An 11862-nucleotide genomic window follows, 5' to 3' on the forward strand; every position below is an offset into this window, starting at 1 on the left:
ATTCATTTGAGACATTCCGCTTGATCAGAATTGTTGAGACTGCTGCTTCACTGTCTAGTTTAAAATTGATAGGGTGTTCATTGACTGCTTTTTCGTACTCCAGTATTTGCTTTCTAATTCTTTAATTTCCCCAAGGAAGGTGACTTCACATTCTGTTTCTTTGATCTCTTGTGTGGTTCTCTTCTTTGGATGCCTCTCCTTGTGTTTGAGGATAAAAATTTCTTAGAACAACATACCAATCTAAAAGGGCCAATTCTCTTGCATGAATTGGCAGTCTGGTTCTGGTGTGCACTCTTTGCATCTGTTGATCTTTTTCCCACCATAACAAGAACGTGACAAAATGGTACCTGGGAATCTTTCTCCACACTTGCCCATCTGCCACACTGCATTTTCAGTTTTACACCATATACTTTGAATGGGCCTAAACTGTTTCTTCCAAGAGATTTTTTCCTGTCTTAGTGAAGACTTGATCCTGTTTCCATTTCAAGGCCTACCAAGCCAGCTGAACTATTCCTCCACAGGCTGTAAAAAATGCTTGGTTTAAAAATCTGACTGCTAAATTCTACCTCTGATCAAATTAATCATCGGTTCTACATAATCACAATTGTCTGCCAAATTGCAATGGTTGTTAATAAGGTGTTAATGCATTCCCTTGCCCTTTGTTTCTTTCTGGTAAATTTTAATCAAATCTATTTCTTTACCTTGGTCCAATTTTACTTACCCCATTGCTAACATGCTAGTCTCTGGGCTGTTTATCTTTTGGGTTTTCACCTGTGCCATGGGATCATTAGGTGATTGTCACAAGTTTTCGCCTGTGACACCAACTCTACTGCTGGATGCGTTTTCAGGTCTCTTCACTACTGTCACTATCCATTAGGAACATTGCAACATAGCAACTGGACCATACCATCCACTCCCTCAAGCCTATCTGTCATTCAATGAGATCACGGCTGATCTTTAGCCTAACTCCATATACCTGCCTTTGGCCCATATCCCTTAATACGATTGCTTAACAACAATTTATCTATCCCAAATTTAAGATTAACAACTGTTCCAGCATCCATTGCCATTTGTGGAAGAGTGTTCTAAACATTTATCAGCCTTTGTGTGAAGCAGTGCTTCCTCACATCTTTGCTGAATTTTCTGGCCATAATTTTTAGACTATATCCCCTAGCTCTAGAATCCCCAACCAGTGGAAATAGTTTATCTTCATCTACCCTATCTTTTCCTGTTATTATCTCGAAGACTTCAATCAGATCACCCCTTAACCTTCTAAATTCGAGGGAAAACAGGTCCAATTTGTATAATCTCTCCTCATAACTTGACTTCTAAAGTCCAGGTATCATTCTTGTAAATCTCCATTGTACTCCCTTCCAAAGGTGTGGTGCTCAGATCTGCTCGCAGTATTCCAAGTGGGGTCTGTCTAGGGTTTTGTATAACTTCTGCATTGTTACACTCCAGTCCTTTACATATAGAGGCCAACATTCCATTAGCTTCCTTAATTATTTTCTGCATCTGGTCGTGATTTTTTAAAGATCAATGCCCTTGAAACCCCAAAGCGTCTTTGGATATTCACTGTGTTTAACTTCAAACTATCTAGAAACTACACGTATCTATCCTTTTTCGGTCCAAAATGGATAACCTCATACTTGCTTACATTGAACTCCATCTGCCACAATTTTGCCCATTTACTTGGTCTATTAATATCCCTTTGTAATTTTATGCTATTATCTACATTATCTACAGCGCTGCCTAACTTTGCATTATGAATAAATTTGGATCTATGATTTTTTATGTCATTATTCAAGTCATTAATAAATAATGTGAATAATTGAGACTTTGACACAGATCCTTGAGGGACACCACTGGTTACATCCTGCCAATTTGAGAACCTACCCATTATCCCTACTTTCGGTCACCTCCCACTGAACAAATTTCCCAGCCATGCCAATAATTTGCCCTCAATTCCATGGGCTTCTACCTGAGATAACAGTCTCATATTGTAATGCATCAAAACAAACTCCCTCAAAACACATCAAGGAGATAGGGTCTAGTCCCTAACATTTCTTATTTTAAAGGCAACTGCTAGGTATTGCATTCCGGATGCAATTCAATTGGTCAAACTACTGGGCTTGAAGCGAAACATACTTATTCACACGCTATAGTCAAAATACAGACAAAATAATAAGAAAAGAATTGGCTTAACTGTAACTCTACTGAAATACTTTAAAAAAAAACTACTCATTAACTATTGCAATAAATTAACATCTTATAAATATACCCTTGGAAAAGGCAAAGTCAATAAAATAGATTGTCTCACATGCAATTCTATCAGTAGGAAGAGAACTCCAGCTTTTAGCTGTCACAGAGAGAGGAATAAGAGCTTCTACATCCAGCTGCAAGACCCCAGCAACTAGTACTGAAACCTAAACCAATAATCCTGGTTGTGTGGGAGCTTGATCCCACCCACTCAGTCTGCTTCTGTTGCTCCAACTTAAAAGAAACTGAACACCTTACAAGCTGTTTACTTTATTGGCTTTGAGCAGATTGCTCTGTAATTCTGTCTCAACCTCTTTTCAGGAAATCACCAGAAGAAAATACATCTCTTAAAGCCATAGTTCTGTCACAGTATGTGGGAATTTATCAAAAGCCCTTTTTTTTTAATCATAGAACCCCTACAGTGTGGAAGCAGGCCATTAGGCCCAATGGGTCCACACTGACCCTACAAAAGGCATCCTACCCAGGCTCATCCCCTGCCCTATCCCTGTAACCCTGCATTTCCTATGGCTAACCCATCTATCCTACACATCCCACAACACTATGGTCAATTTAGCATGGCCAATCCACCTAACTTGTACATCTTTGGACTGTGGAAGGAAGTCGGAGCAGCTGATGGGAACCCACACAGACAAGGGGAAAACATGCAAATTCCACATGGACAGTTGCCCAGGTTGGAATTGAACCTGGGTTCCTGGCGCTGTGAATCAGCAGTGCTAACCATGGTGCCTCCTGGTTATTGGATGGAGTTCTAGATAATGTTTTGAGGTACACTACTGTAAGATAGTGAGGTACCTAAACTTGTTTTTGAAGTAGCTGTTTATTTACACCTTGCTAACTATACACATTACAACTCAGCAAGATGTTGTTGCTTTTCTAGAGAGCTACATCACTATATAATCATTAAGTCAACTTTGACATCGTTTCCTATGTACATGTTCAGGACTTAACCCCTAACTCTATAAGGTCAGAATCTGTGCATTTTGGTTTAAGCAAAATATTCATGGATAATATTGGAATTCAACAATCTTAAACCTGTAAGGTTTCCCCTCAATCTTTGTGTGCTCATTTAGAAATCACTAACCAATAAAGTCAGGTGAGATCAAGGGATACGGAGAACATAAACCTCCAAACAACCCACCTACTCAACCCTTTGACCAGCACCTGCCCAATTTATTGCCGAGTCCACATATCACATATTTGACTCATCTCAGTACCTATTGAACCAGTGTAGAAATGTCACTCTTAATCTTGAAGGACTACAGAAGTGGAATGCTACACTAATATCAATAAATGCTTTAACACACTCATGTGAAAGTCCATTGCTCTTTAGTGAATCCATTAATCCATTTAAATTAAGTAGTTTAATATCTTTATTAGAATAATTGGCAAAGAAATGTGCTAATTGCTAAGTCTGTCTTACACATTATGTTTTCAACTCAATACTCTGTAAATTGTTTTCTAAATCAAGAATCTCTCTCATATGTTTGGCGGACTGTAAATTCAGCAGCTTCCATCTCGTAACTTGTTACTCCACAAAGTTACTTTCATACTCCTGGGCATACCGTTTACTGAAAGGGTGCAGCGAACAGTTAGGGATACACATGATACATTGGCCTTCATTGCAAGAGGATTTGAGTACAGGAGCAAGAATGTTTCACTCTAGTTTTACAGGGTCTTGGTGAGACCACATCTGCAATAGAGTCATAGAATCCTACGGCACGGAAAAATGCCCTTTGGCCCAAACTAGTTCATGCCGACCAAAATGTCCATCTATGCTAAGCCCATTTCCCTGTACTTGGCTCATATCCTTCTAAACCTTTCCTATCTGTGTATTTGTCCAAATGCCTTTTAAATGTTGTTAATGTACCCTCCTCAACCACTTCCGCTGGCAACTCATTCCATACGCGTACCACCGGCAGTGTAAAAAAGTTGCCCCTCAGGTTCCCATGTATTCTTTCCCCTCTTACCTTAAACTGATGCCCTCTAGTCCTCGATTCCCCAACCCTGGGAAAAAGACTGAGTGCATTCACCCTATCCATGCCTCTCATGATCTTATACACTTCTATAAGATCTCCCCTCAGTCTCTTCCACTCTAAAGAAAACAGTACTAGCTTGCCTTTCCCTATACTTGAGTCCTGACAACATCCTCGTAAATCACTTCTGCACTCTTTCCAGTTTAATAACATCTTTCCTATAGGAAGGTGACCAAAACTGAACACAACACTCTATTGCCTCACCAACGGCCTGTACAACTGCAACATAACTTCACAACTTCTATACTCAATGCCCTGACTGATGAAGGCCAGTGTGCTAAAAGGCTTCTTCACTACCCTGTCTACCTGTGACTCCACTTTCAGAGAACTGTGCACCTGAACTCCGAGGTCCCTCTGTTCCACTACACTCCTTATGGCCTTACCATTCGCCATGAAACTCCTACCATGATTTGACTTTCCAAAATGCAACACCTCACACTTATCTATATGAAACTCCACTTGCCGTTTCTCAGCCCACTTCCCCAGCTGATCAAGATCCTGCTTGATCTGATAACCTTACTCACTGTCCACGATACCGCCTATTTTAGTGTCATCCCCAAACTTACTAATCATGCCCTGTACATTCTCATCCAAATCATTGATATAGATAACAAACAGCAATGGGCACAGTACCGATTCCTGAGGCACACCACTAGCCACAGGTCTCCAACTGTGTGCAGTTTTGGTCTACTTATCTTAGGTAGGATATATTGCCATGAAGGGGGTACAGTAATGGTTCACCAGACTTAATCTAATGGAAGGCAGAAGAGAGACGTCTCAGAGGACCATTCTGGATGAAGTTGGCTCTGTCACCACAACCGAACAGTGGATCACGGAAGAACCCAGTGTCAAGGAATAGTAAGGGACAGATAGATTGAGAGAGGCTGTTAGAAAATTTGTTGTAGCCTAGAAGATACTTAGTCTGTTTATAAAGATTGCATTGTAATTTAAGTAGCCAGTTAATTTGAAATTATCAACAAAACATTTTGAGTGGGGCTGCTGGGTGGTATAAGTGTGGGCTCAGGTGAATACTGGGCTTCAGTGAGATTCCTGGGATGGTAGATGTTAAATGATAAGAAATTGGTCAACAAGGCCTACATTCCTTGGATTTTAGAGTGCAAAGAGATCTCTTTGAAACATATAAAGTTCTATTAGTGTGGACGGATTGGGTGCAGGGATAATGTTTCTCCCGTCTACAGGGTCCAGAACATGGAGTCACAGTCTCAGGAATATGAGGGATGTCATTTGGGACTGGGATGAGGAGAAATTTCTTCACTCAAAGGGTGTTGAACCAATGGAATTCTCTACCTCAGCAGGATATGAGGCCAACTCACTAAATATATTTTTTTTAAAAGAGGTAGAATTCTAGATATTAAAGGCATAAAGGAGTATGGGGAAATGCATGAGTACGGTATTATGTTAGAGGATCTGTCTTGATCATGTTGATTGGTGGATCAGGCTCAATGGGTTGTAGGAGTCTTTGGAATTCATTACTATAGTAAATACAGAAAGCAATTGATGCCAAAATATTGTACGATTTCAAGAGTGAGTTGGATATAGCACTTGGGGCTAAACGGTTCAAAAGATACAGGGGAAAAGGAGAAACAGGCTATTGAGTTGGATGATCAGCCATGTTTGTAATTGTTGGCAGAGTAGTTTGAAGTTCCAAATGGCTGATTCCTGCTCCTATTTTCTATGTTTCTACAAGATACCCAGGCTATTAGTGAAGGTATTATGAGAAATCACATACCAACCTGTTTAACTGCACATTTACAAAACATTTATACTAATAACTGCACTTCAAGTGACTACTTAACATGGTTACAGCTTATGCTTAATGCTGTAACAGAGGTCATAGTCAATGGGGAAGGGATACAAATAAAATCTAATATTAAGCATCGAATTGAACTAGAAAAGTGTTAATATAGTTTGACATTTCCTTCTCAATAAATACTAAATTTTATATTGACATTTGTGAAGCCAGCCAAGCAAACGGGCACATTATCTAAATATATTACCAACCCGTAGACATTGTAGATTGGAGCGGAGAGCAAATTAGCGGATGATGTAGGGTCTGGAAGGCTTCACAACAGTTGTAGGCAATACCTTCATCAGTGGCAGTCAGGTTGGGGGTGGTTGAAAATGTTGATGAATGGTATTAAGGAACAGGATTGACAGCAATGGGAGATGACAAAAGAGATGACAAAAGTACAACAGCAAACTCATTGCCATAAATGCAATGAATATATGCATACTTAAGTACCAAACCAGCATATATTTTAAGGCAGCAGTCAGATTTTATGCCATTTTACCAAAAAAAATGGCCAGTGTTTCAGCAGGAGACAAAGGTCACCCAGGGTCTAGCAAAGATCTTGATGTCAAAATTACCAGTACCTAGTGATTCATCAGGCAGCAGGAAGACACAAATATTTTTTGTGCCACATCAGCAATATGAATCAAACGCTCATGAATTACAATATGCCCAACAGCCAAACATTCAGATATCTCCAGCACTATGAATACCCAATTGGATTTGGCTGGAGAGGAGGATGATTTGTTGTGGAGACATTATGGAACCAAAGGCACAACATTTTATCCAGAATAGCGTCCTTACAATGATGACATTGCTAAACTAGCTCAGGGTGAATCTGATGAACTCTTTGTGTTGAATGCTGAGGACAATAAATTTAATAGTTTTTAAAATATTACGATTACGGTCAAACTATGCATATAAAATTACTTCATTTCATGAAATGTAAAAAAAAACTGGGTTAATTTAAATGTTGATTAAACATGCTATATTTTCATACAAATTGATTCTGATTTTCTGGAGGATTTTGTAGCTTCAAAAAGTCACCTTTATAGAATCCCTACAGTGTGGAAGCAGACCATTCGGCCCAATGAGTCCAATATCTGAACAGCATCCCACCCAGACACCCCCTACCCTATTCCTGTAACCCTGCATTTCCCATGCTTAACCCACCTAGCTTGCACATCCGTAGACACCATGAGCAATATATCATGGCCAACCCACCTAACCTGCATATCTTTGGATTGTGGAAGGAAACCGGAGCACCCGGAGGAAACATGTGGACACTGGGAGAATGTGCAAACTCCACACAGGTAGTTGGCCAAGGGTGGAATCAAACCTAGGTCCATGGTGCTGTGAAGGAGCAGCGCTAACCACTGAGCTACCACGTTGCCCTTACTTGCTCCAATCTATGATAATGTAAACATGTTAAGTGATAACATAGTAACGGCAATAATAAATTGTGACAAATCTCCTAATTGCTTTCATCTTAGGAAGCAGATGACAATACATTATTACCACCATTTTACCCCAACATCCCTAAAAGGACGACCTCAGGAAATCTTATTGAAACATCCATAATTGTTAAATGATACTGAATTTCACTTCTGCTCCACACAATCTCTTAAATCCCTGCTAAATGATTCTTTGAAATTTACATTGAAGGAAGGGTGCAGTATGGCATCTGACATAATTTCACTGCATCCTTATGTAATACTAGTTAATTTAAAATGTTTTACTACTGCTAGCCTGCAGTAGGTTTTGCAATTATTTTCCAGAAATTTGCATTATAATTCCAGTTTTATTACAAGGTACAATCGCTTATTGTGTTCATATTATTTTAGATTATAGCCATTCTCCTTTATTAGTTTGATGCCTTTCTCCTTGTTGCCTCAAAAAATGCACTTTCTACCCTCAGATTTTCTATTTCTCCAGTCTCCTTGCTGATATCCTTTTCATCATTCCCTATGTAGTTGTCTGTATGAGATTGCATAGATATCGCCATAACTGCAGCTTCTTGGATCTTTGATACTTGGAGTTCATCTAGACAAGTCTTAATCAATTCAAGAATACTACTTTGAAATTCTTCCATAGTCAGGACTTTTTCATCTTCTCAAAGTTTATCTCCAACTTCAATGATTCTAACCATTGATCCTACAACATTTCTTTTCCCCTTTCTAATTCTACCAATGTCGGATTAAGTTTCCTTTTTATGGTCCTAAATTTTAATTGTTAAACTCCAGGGACAAGTCCAAAACATTGAGTATTGTTATCTCAACAACTTCACAGTATACAGACTTTTCTTCTGAAAAACTTGTGTACACACTCATAGGTGTACCTATCAGGACCCTCTGTAACACTAACATCTTTTAGTCATTTCAAATTCAAAGCTATCTTTTAAATGAGGTGAAATATCTTTCAACTCCAACCTTTGTAAATTTAGTTACCAGGTGCAATTTCTAGTTAAATCAAAGCCCTCAAAATCAGAATCATCGTCTGAAATATTGTTTCTTTTGACTTCCCTTATTCTAAGCTTTTCTCTCTTTTAAGACATGATGTCTGAGATTTCTCTCTCTCTCCTTGGAGTTCAAGCTTTTTAATTCATTTCCTCTTGCTTTTTCTTTCTCCTCTCTTTCTAATTCAAATATTAATTCCAGTTCTCTTTCTCTACTTTCCCCATTTCAGTTGTTTTTCTTTCTCATCTTTTCTCATTTCTCTGAATTTCTTTTTGTCCTAACTCAAGTTCAGTTTGAAAAGAAATAATCTTAGCCCCGTCTAGCAGGGGGGACATTAACTTCAGCTTCCGCTCCCTTTAATTGTAAAAGACATACAATCACTTCTCACAAGAACTTTTACTTTCTGTTGATCTAACTTTTTCAATGCAGCTTTATTCAAAGATTTGAAATGATGCAGTTTTTCTACTCCTAGAAAATTCTTAGCAATTGTCAAAGCCATTTTGAAAGTCCATCCTATGTAATATATTTCACAACAACACTCCTGTGCTTTTTATTATCCAGTGTTTCCACATACTCACTTCTTTAAAGATTCACAGAACCCTCTTAAATTCAAGTCAGATTCCAGAGAGAAACCTGGCTTGACAGATCATAAGTTTTATTTTTACTTATGATTACCATGGTGGTCAGTCATTGGCAGACTCCTGTGAATATGTTCAATGTACTCTTAATGGAAGAACACAAAAGGTTAGGCACAAAAATGCAGACACGTGAACTGAATTACATGAATTCATTACAAATATCAGCAAGAATGATTCAACACTTCTACCATATCAATGAACTTAGAGACCTAAACTTTGGTGAAGGGTCATCCCTATCTGCATGCTAAAGCTCCTTGTTCTGCTAGCATGGTTGTAATTGGTTTCTTTTTGGTAAAGTTCCCTGTTCACTCAATGCTAGTGATTTAATTAAAATTACATGATTTCTTGGAAATTTTATCTTTAACTTAATGCTCAAAATGACTTTCTGACCCACTTTTGTTTTGAAAGAATAGATCAGGCCTTCACAGAACTGAAAACTAAAATAAATTTTTCCGCACCTTAGAACCCAAGTCTCCAAATAACAAAAATATTTGGGGTGGTGGTTGGTTGAAGGGTGGTGTGGTAGGGGAGGGTCATCCACACTATTTGTTGCACTGATGTTTGTTGTTTCACATTAACATCCCTAATTTATTAGGAAACAATTTGTGGTCATTGTTCAGCCATTTCGTTCTTAATTTTTATTATGGTGTGTTGCCAAGGGCTTCCAGCAGCTCTAATGCAGTGATGTGACTTCATGGCAACTCCTGCTCAGTGCAGTGTTCCCTCTTGACGCTCTTTGTATTCAGAACTCTCATACTGAAAGTGCACCGTAAGATTACTGTCAACTTTTATCATGTTGGATCCATACCACCATGAGTGGAAAGTGCATTGCTAATGCAAATGTTGAATCATCTCAATGTTAGCAACAGCATAAAAATGCAACTCTTGATGTGAAATTAGACATAATTAAGTTTAGTAGAAGTGGTATCTGAACTGTCAGCATCTCTCACGATCTTGGATTGCAACCACTGAGCAATCATTGCATCCTGGTTGTCACGAAAACCAAACATGCTGTGTGCTGCACTCAACGCAAATAGTAACAGAGCAGTGCAGAGAAGCAATGCACATATGTACATAGGCTGGTGTACATGATTTGATAACAAGAGCACAGCCATCAGACTTGCCCTTATCCAGCAGAAGGCTATCAGTCTTTATGAAAACATTAAAAAAAGTTGGGGGAGAGAGCTCTACCAAAAGCCCCAGGGAGAAGCAAGAAACCTTCAGTGCAAGCCATAGTCTGTTAATTCATTTCCAAGCACGGTACAACTTTAGGTATGTGCGTGTGCAGAGGGAAGCTGTAAGTGCTGGCACTGATGCTGCTTATACGTTCCAGGAGACGTTTTGGCAGACCAATGAGGTTGGTGGCTGTGATCTTTGCTAAGTTTTGTTTGCAGATGACACAGGTCTGTAATGGAAACTAATGCCATCAAGAACATATTTCTCCATCATTAAGAAAAGTGTTCCTGGCTTTCAGTCTTCAAAAGACCCCCTCACTCAGTTGCTAGGTGACATGAAGTTGAAACCTATGCTTGTTTATCTAAGCTAGAACCCACAGGCAATGAAAAATTATTTCAAATCTCATCTCCCTGTCACCTGGAAGTCACACTGTGAGGCATGGTTTATTAGATAGTCTTTCTCTGACTGGTTCATGAACTACTTTATGCCTGAGATGAAGAAGTATTGTACCAAGGAAAATTTAACATTTTTAAGATTCCTCTCATTTTGGACAGCACCAATGCTCATGATGAGGTTCTTTGTCCAAATGTCAGTTATTTTCCTGCCTTTGTGAATGATATCCATCACATAGAGCCGATCGAACATGGCATCAGAGTGACATTTAAAGCCGCTGGGAGACTTTCTGGACTCTGATCAGGAAACCAGATAGTGAAGGGAAGCCATTTATCCACAAATCAATTCAATACCATGGATGCTGTCAACATCATTAGTGCTGCTTAGGTTGAAGTCTCAGTTTGTTGCGCAAACAGTGCATGGAAGAAGAAATCGTTCCCAGAGGCAGCGGACAACTTTGTTGTCTTCAAACTGACCACCATTCACAAGGAGTCAGTGAATTTGGCAGAGTAAGTGCATTCTTAGGGGTTTGGAGAAGATGTTACCACACAGTTACTCAGGTCCCATTTCAAGCCTATGTCTGTAGAGGATCTGGCAGAGATGGATGCTGAAGAATTCAATGAAGAGAATTTAGATGAAAAGGGCCGGCAAAATGTCTTCAGATGTTTTAACGAGGCCTTGAACATTCTCAAGCGTCGTGATCATTTGTCAGATTGTTCGGCCAAAGTGGCAAGGCTCATAACTGACATGATGTCATGTTGGGAAGCAGTTTACTATGCCAAGATGTGTGAAAGAAAACAGCCAACAATGGATGTTTTCCTTAAAAGACCAACAACTTCTAAACCCGTTGAACCCAAACATGGTTGTTGTGGAAAATCCAGGGCCCCTCAGGCCTATGGACAAAGAAAGCAGAAATGAACCAGGTGAAATGAAGAACCCAAGACCTTCTCCACTCAACCCTAGTAAACCAAACCAATGACATTTTCAAGGTAAGAATTAAAATAGAATTGTTTAAAACTGTTCAAATTGTTTAAAATCTGTTTTGTGTACAGTATATGAAGATGAATAAATAATGG

The sequence above is a fragment of the Rhincodon typus genome, chromosome 7 (assembly GCF_021869965.1).
Source record: "Rhincodon typus isolate 14 chromosome 7, sRhiTyp1.1, whole genome shotgun sequence".
NCBI classification, from domain to species: domain Eukaryota; kingdom Metazoa; phylum Chordata; class Chondrichthyes; order Orectolobiformes; family Rhincodontidae; genus Rhincodon; species Rhincodon typus.